This window comes from Bacillus rossius, chromosome 1, assembly GCF_032445375.1.
Source record: "Bacillus rossius redtenbacheri isolate Brsri chromosome 1, Brsri_v3, whole genome shotgun sequence".
Lineage (NCBI taxonomy): Eukaryota > Metazoa > Arthropoda > Insecta > Phasmatodea > Bacillidae > Bacillus > Bacillus rossius.
The window spans coordinates 276,359,035-276,366,558 of record NC_086330.1 but is presented as its reverse complement, the minus strand read 5'-3'; the positions used below and the strand labels follow the sequence as shown (position 1 = coordinate 276,366,558).

General features: G+C 37.9%; 1 non-coding gene across 1 annotated transcript; it reads right to left on the bottom strand.

Moving 5' to 3' along the window:
- Positions 1 to 6,905: 6,905 nt before the first annotated feature.
- Trnaq-uug (transfer RNA glutamine (anticodon UUG)) lies at positions 6,906 to 6,977 on the bottom strand. The gene has a single exon. It is a non-coding gene; the product is annotated as a tRNA-Gln (tRNA).
- Between the last annotated feature and the right edge of the window lie 547 nt (positions 6,978 to 7,524).

The following is a 7,524-nucleotide window of genomic DNA, read 5'->3' as shown; positions in this document are numbered from 1 at the left end:
AACAAGTGGTCATGTAATCTTTTAAAATAATGCTGCTGGAGTATTTGAGCTTTATACACTCGAAGGTAGATGGTGGAGTCTTGTAGACTCGTAGAATTGAAGCTTTGTATCCAAGTGGTCTTGTAGCCATGTCGCCTTGCAGTCATTTGTAGCCGAGTAGACTTGTATCCTTGTAGCTTCATAGACATGTAGTTTCGTAGCCACGCGGTCTTTCAACCATGCAGTCTCGCAGCCATGTATAACTCGTAACCAGCTAGATCCTTTTAGACTCGTAGCCTTGTGACCTCATAGTCTCTTAGACTCGTAGCATTCTAGCCAAATATCATTGGCGCTGTAAAAGTATTTATAATAAACAAGCAAGTAAGATGGTGGTAGAAGAGATTGATTACTCATAATGGAAAGATCCAAACATATTGGTTGACCAGCTAAAACTTCTACATGGCTCGCTTTGTGCGGGAAACTATTCGTGCATCAAAGAAATATCCTTCATACTCAAAGAACTGAGGAAGATGGCTACATACAATAATGGCTTGTTTTACTTGCATTTGTATAATGTTGAGAATTAATTAAATATTGAAAGTAAAATTTAATGTTTTTATTTCTTGTATTCTGATTTCTTACTAAGACTTCGTAACTTTGGCTTCCAAAATGTGCTTCCTTTTTGTTAATGGTGCCTCCAAAATGTGCTGCCTTTTCGTTGACGGTGCTTCCAAATGTGCGCTGCATTTTTATTGTGCTTACAAAATGTGTTTCCTTTTTGTTGATAGTGATTCCAAAATGTGCTGCCTTTTCATTGATGGTTTTTTCAAATGTGCTGCCTTTTCGTTTATGGTGCTTCCAAAATGTGCTGCCTTTTTGTTTATGGTGCTTCCAAAATGTGCTGCCTTATTATCATGCTTCCAAAATGTGCTTCCTTTTTGTTGATGGTGCTTCCAAATGTGCTGACTTTTTTGAGTGTGCTTCCACAATGTGCTGCTTTTTTGTTGATGGTGCTTCCTTTTTGTTGATTGCGCTTAGTAAAATATGTAGTGACTGAATATTTACTAGTGCAAAACCTCTTGGTGTTACTAAAATATTTTTCCTGGTCACTTGGTCCTTTATTATGTATAAATATGTCACGATGGTCTAATTGAATATAATTAGGTAACGACGAAGGTCATGCGGTCCGGAAATGACTAGCCTATATGTCTGATATTGTTTATGAGCAGGTCTCATGGTCCGGAGACACTTGGTCTATATGTATGAATGGCTTTGTACATGAACGGCTTATATGTTATTCAGATTATTGAAAAATTAGACTTACATGTTAGGCTAATCCGCACTGTATTTAATTCGTTGGTCAGGTATATTGACTTGAGTTGTTTTTCGTAGAGTGAATGATAAATAAACTCCGCGAAAGGTAATGGAAAACAGAATCTAAAATTTATTTTATTTTTAGTTACAACTGTCACTGGACATGAATCGAACCAAGGACAGGAGCTGATCTAATCAATTTGTAAATTAATAATTTTTTTTCGGTGAATTTTTTTTCCGCATATCTAGCTAAAAAATTACATTATTTCAAGATGGCGCCTAAATTTCAAGATGGCGGGCACCTCAGTCATAATAAATGTTTACTGCACTGTAGCAGGTTAGAATAAAACTAGCATGATGGTAAGACTAGTACACACACAAGTTGGTGTCCTCCAGCAGACGAAAACAAGATGGTGGTAATGACCACTAGCAGGCGGTAGCTCCTGGTAGCATGTACTGAGCATAAAATGTGGGATCCATGATGGTCGTCAAGGTCAAGGTCAAAGTTCAAGGTCAAGGTCAAAGGTCAAGGTCAAAGTTCAAGGTCAAAGTTCAATGCCAACAGTCGAGGTTAAAGGTATGGTGAACATAAAATTATACTAACATGTCGCCAGCACACTCTAGCAGACGAAAACAAGATGACAGTCTCCAGCGGACGAAGACAAGATGGCGGACATGACGTCATACCAGCTGACGATATATACCTTGGTATTGGTGGTGGTATGTCAGTCTGTAGTTGGCTTCTGTGGAGGAAGTATCTGATGATTCTTTGCTCTTAACGGTTTCGAACCAAGGACGGAAATCGATCTAATCAATAAGTATTCTAATAAGTAAATTTTTTGATGAATTTTGTAATTTTCCCCAATTTTCTAAAATAAAAATTACGGATTTTCAAGATGACGTCTGAATTTCAAGATGGCGGACATGACGTCATACTAGGTGATGGTATATATGATATGAAACAAATGGCGGGGGTCAAGTCTGCCAGCAGCCATAGTGAGGGAAGGATTGGTCGCAATTTTTATTTTTTTGCCCTCACCGGGTTCGAACCGAGAACTCCGAGCTCCGTGCCGTAAATGTTTGTTTTTAAAAAAAAATTTAATAAAATGTTAATAATATAATTTTTATAAATTTTTTTTTTTTTTCATTAAAATCTAATACTAAATAAAGATTTTAAAGATGGCGGCTTAAACGGTATTTGCAACGTTGACGGTCATGGTATCCTAATTCCTAGAAATGGGTTATCGGAGGCTGTAGACATGGATGCTTAAGCCGTTTTTTTTGGAATTTCGTGGTTTCTAAGGCAAAACTACTTTTGAGGTTTTTCGAAATCCTAATTTTCGAATTTTTGTGGAAGAAAACGAGAAAATTTTCCCTAAAAACGGGAATTTTTGAGTCATTTTGAGTCATTTTTGAGGAATTTTGAGGAATTTTTAGTCCAAGATGACCGTCGTGATGTCAAAGAGGTCGGTCATTGACCCGGCACCAAGCACCACAGCCAGAAGCCAGTGCCAGTAGCCCCATTTACACACTACTGTTGGAAAATTCACGGGTTTTGATAGAAACTAACTTTAAATTTTACAAATAAGGTACATGCACGCAAAAAAAGAAAAAAAATGTACGTTCTATGCCGTTGGGCAATGTAGGTAGCTGGAGGAGAGTAAGTAAGAAGTTATGTCTCCTAAATAACTATCGATAAACATGGGCTTACATCAAACATTTTGTTAAAAGCCCAACACAAATCTCGTTATAAAATGTAAAATGTTTTCACTTGCACCTTTTAAAACAAATTCCTCTAGGCTGTTTATTTTCCAGGGTGATAATAGAGAATATAAATTATATGTCACCATCACCTGTCGAGGTGCTTGGCAGGAGAAAAAAAGAAACAAATGCCTGTGTTTTGTAAAAGTGACACGCCTTCGTCACGCACAAGAGCGTTTTGTTTTTAGCGAGGAGCCGAAAGCGAGTTCCCCATCGCAGATGCCATCTTCTGCAATAACTCACACATCTGAAGGCGAACTCACGACAACGCACTCGGCCATTTTTTTTATTACGATGAATTTGACTGACAGGAGTCCGAGAGTGTATGATGGTCTTTACGTGGGGGAAGGAGGGAAGGGGTGACTTAGTTAAAAGCGGGCACGCAAACACACCGCCCTCTTTCTTTCCCCTCCTCAACGACCCTTTTCGGGAGATGCAATCTCCCACACAGGTGGGCGAAGTTCGCACGACCGATACGATTACAGCTAATACATGTGTAACGCTCGCACGCAAGCTGCTGAAGGAACACAGGATAAACAATAAGACACAAAGCGAATTGGCATCCGCTGAAGTGCGCCGTTAGAAACGCTGTCACAAGGCACTTGTATTTGTCACGAAAATAATACGAGAACAGCTGTACACTATAATTTTTTTTGTAAATGGAACAGAAATATTTACGTAAAATGACAGATATTTGTAAATTTTGTACATTCACATTGAAACCACTGCATAAGTACAAAATAATATTTGCATTAATTCTGGGTTCGTATTCTTACCCGGGCATTTATGCTTTGTGTTGTACCAGTACCTCCAATAGTTAAAGTTATTTGTTTATAATTGCACACATTAATAAGCATAATAAAACAGCATAAATTCAACTTTGGAATATTCTATAACCTTTTCCATGGTTTAAAAAATTTATGCATAAACGATACATCGGTTATAATATAAAATTATGCGTCAATTTTCGTAGGGAAACTGAGTATTATCTCTAAAAAAGGTGTTTCATAATACATGAAGAACTATATCCATGTGTTTTATAAAGTTACAATATATTTCTTGTAGTATTACAAACTATTTCTTGGCAAACTGGTTTCCAAATGAATATTGTGTAAAAGTACAGATTTTTTTTATTTTTAAGGTAAATACATGGTTGCACCGTCTATGTTTCGTAATTGGTCGAGTTTCTTTCATGTTCGAGTCTACTGTCGTCACACGAATCAGAGAAATATTGTGTGGAATTAAACGGGCCCTGAATGGCCCGGCAAGATAAATTAATTAATGGCGTCTCTTGCAGACTACTGCCAGTAACTAAGAAGAAACCGCTCACGCGGGCATAAGGAGTGTTTACAATTCTGTGGCGAATACCTGTTCCTAGTTATCACTTACAGATTGTACGGACTCGTCGGGCGAATGTCAACTTTCATTGGCTGCACACACGAGAGATCTGTTTACTGTTTATTTGGGTGAGGGTTTCTCATTGGTTCATCGTCCACCACACACATACATCGTGGACCAATCGTTGATGCAGTCCAAACAAAGAAACGTTTCAATTTAAGCCCTTTGCCAAATAATAGGTACAGCAGATTTTTCCAGCATCTATAAAACTATCACTTCGCAGTATATTTGTCACCAAGCTAGACCCGACGTACCTTCTAAAACTTGAGACGTGTTAAACCGTCTACCATCTACCGCTTGTATTGGACGTATCTTCCTCTTTTACGCCTTGAGCGTTACCACGCGCGTCAGAGGAATACCTAGGTGTATATGAGAGCGTACACTGGCTGAAGCGCATTCCGTAATTCTCCGCCCTAGCACGTTCAATGCGCGTACCGAGGTACCTGTTAGTAGGACCGTTCAGTTTAACACGCGCTTTCGTGGAGGACGTACCTGCTACCACGGAGGAGGCTGGTCACATTGATATTGATTTACTCATTGATGAAGCTGAAAAGAGACCGCATACTACCCCGAAGTACATTTTCAGTGCTTCTCAACGATGTTTCATATAGTATGTATTCATAATTATACCCGTCCGACAACCAAACGGTACGTTAATATCTATCTTAAAAAGGACGGATTCAATGTTGCCTTTGTTCTTTGTATTTTTTTATATATGTATAGTGACGTTAGAAATACCAAAGACGTGCGACCTCTTCGACTTCTATCCTGAATCTGCTGTTGTGAACCAGTCGCTCAGCCAGTGGGGAGGTTCATTGGGTCCGGAACCATCCCTTCCAAGATGAAAAAAGAAGCTAACAGAGAATAAGAAAATCATGGAAAATCAGCTAGATATAGATTATTTTATTATAAATTTTTGTAATATTTATTGTGCTACAGTAATGTATTTCCTCCCGACATGCCTCGTACACAGAAACAACAGGAATATGTGTTTCCTGTAAACTGTAAGCATGTCTTTCATACATTTAGATGTATGTTTAATGTATTTAATAACATTAGTAGGGTATTTTTTATGATTTGTTTTAAAAATCATGAAATAATCAACTTAAGGACAAAGCATAAAAATTAATAAATAAAAACCGAAATATGAAATGTTCAGTTTCTTCAAGCAAAATCATTACATGTCTTCTTGTAAAGGTTGCAGTTCTAAAAGTTTGTTATTCCCGAGATTTTATCGAAGTGTGACAGTAAATTTTCCTTTGAAATTAAGTTATAAAGAAAAATTATAAAATGTACATATATATATATAATGGTTGTCCTGGCCCTTTTCTGTCACAAAATCCTGGATACGGCCGTGGGTGAACGAGAGACCGGATGCATCAACGCGCGTAATGTGTCCGCCTTTAAATGCGCGTTCTGACGAGCGTTACAGCGCTCCGTGTGTACCAGTGCTCACAACCGACGGTCACGCGGTGAACTTTTGCTCGAACAGTGAGCCATTAGCAAAATCAAACCTATTACGCCTATTGCGAAATGAATAAGCGATTTTTTTTTGCGGTCTCTACTCTTTAGGAAACGCCAACTACGATGCGACAGACGCTCCATCAAGGCTGAGGGATGCGGCGGGGCGTGGAGCAGAGAAGTGGTCGGACACGGCACACAACTCACGCCGCGAGACGGAGCGCGATTCGCTCCGGGTCAGCCGTGCGGTCGACGGCACGCCTTCAGCTCAGAGGTCGCCCAGTTCGTGACGAGGCGAGCAAGGACACCTCCTCGCGATGATGGCGTCGGCAAATCAGCGGAGCCGCGATTTCCTCGCCGATTAGTTTCACTTCAGGCTTGACTCAACTTGCCTACACATAATCAAGCCCCTTGGAAGATAACGAGGCCACGTTGTTTAAATGAATACGCGTTTTATTTATGACTTTCTAATAGTCGTCAGGGGCTTTTCAAGAGCACGCTTATAGCATACACATAAACATAAGTGTGCGTGTGTGCAGGCGCGCACGCTTGGATAGCCAGTTACTCTACAAAATAGTTTCTCTACTCGTAGGTGTTGATACAACTCTTTAAAATCTACGTGTTTATAATCAATCCATTGGAGTAATTTTCAAGGTTAATGTGTGGAGATATTAATAACTTAATTATATAATATTATATTATATAATAATAAATATTAATAATATTAATTCACGAAGTATAAAACCAAAAATATTATCGGTAAAATATGTTTTTTTTTCTGCATCAGAACACTTAAGTAATCAAAACGGATACTTTCTGACAACAAATTAAATTATTGTTTTTGGATGCTAGCATTTCTTAAATTAAACGTAATGATGTTTTCTAAAAAGTTTTTTAAACTGTTACTGTACCTAGTTTGGACTATTGTATAAAACGCAGGAAATTTTTATGACATTAACATGTAACACAGAACTTTTCAAACAAGAATAGTCAGGTTCCACCGAGATTTGAACTCGGATCGCTGGATTCAAAGTCCAGAGTGCTAACCATTACACCATGGAACCGACATATATTATAGAAGTTTTTATTTCAAGAAAAATCGAGATAAACACTTGACTGATAAAGAATTTTATTAGAAGAATCTGTTATCAGAATCTACTGCGCGCAGTTAAATACAATTTCCACTTCATTTACCACCGTTAAGTAATATCGAAAATTGAAAGGTTACAGAATAGCGGACCTTTTCGTAATTATGTGAATGTAAGGCATTTAAATATTTATAAATGTTGACTCTTAAACTAAACCAATTCATCCTAACATTTTTAAATATCAGATTTATTAGACGATACCTTAAAAGTATACAAAAATTGCAATATATGCATCATAAAAAAACCACAGTGTAATGCAAAACACATTTCCTACTACACAACTGCCCGTTTCTTCACACAAGGTAATGCCAGTTTTCAATACATAAATTTTGTTATCTTATAGCCACCTCTATATTCTGAGTTCTGTTTCTTGCAGAACGTGTGTTTAGTTGAATTACTTTATGGGACATATTTGTCACCTTTCAAATGCATTTACCAGGTAAGTTATATAACTGTCACTATT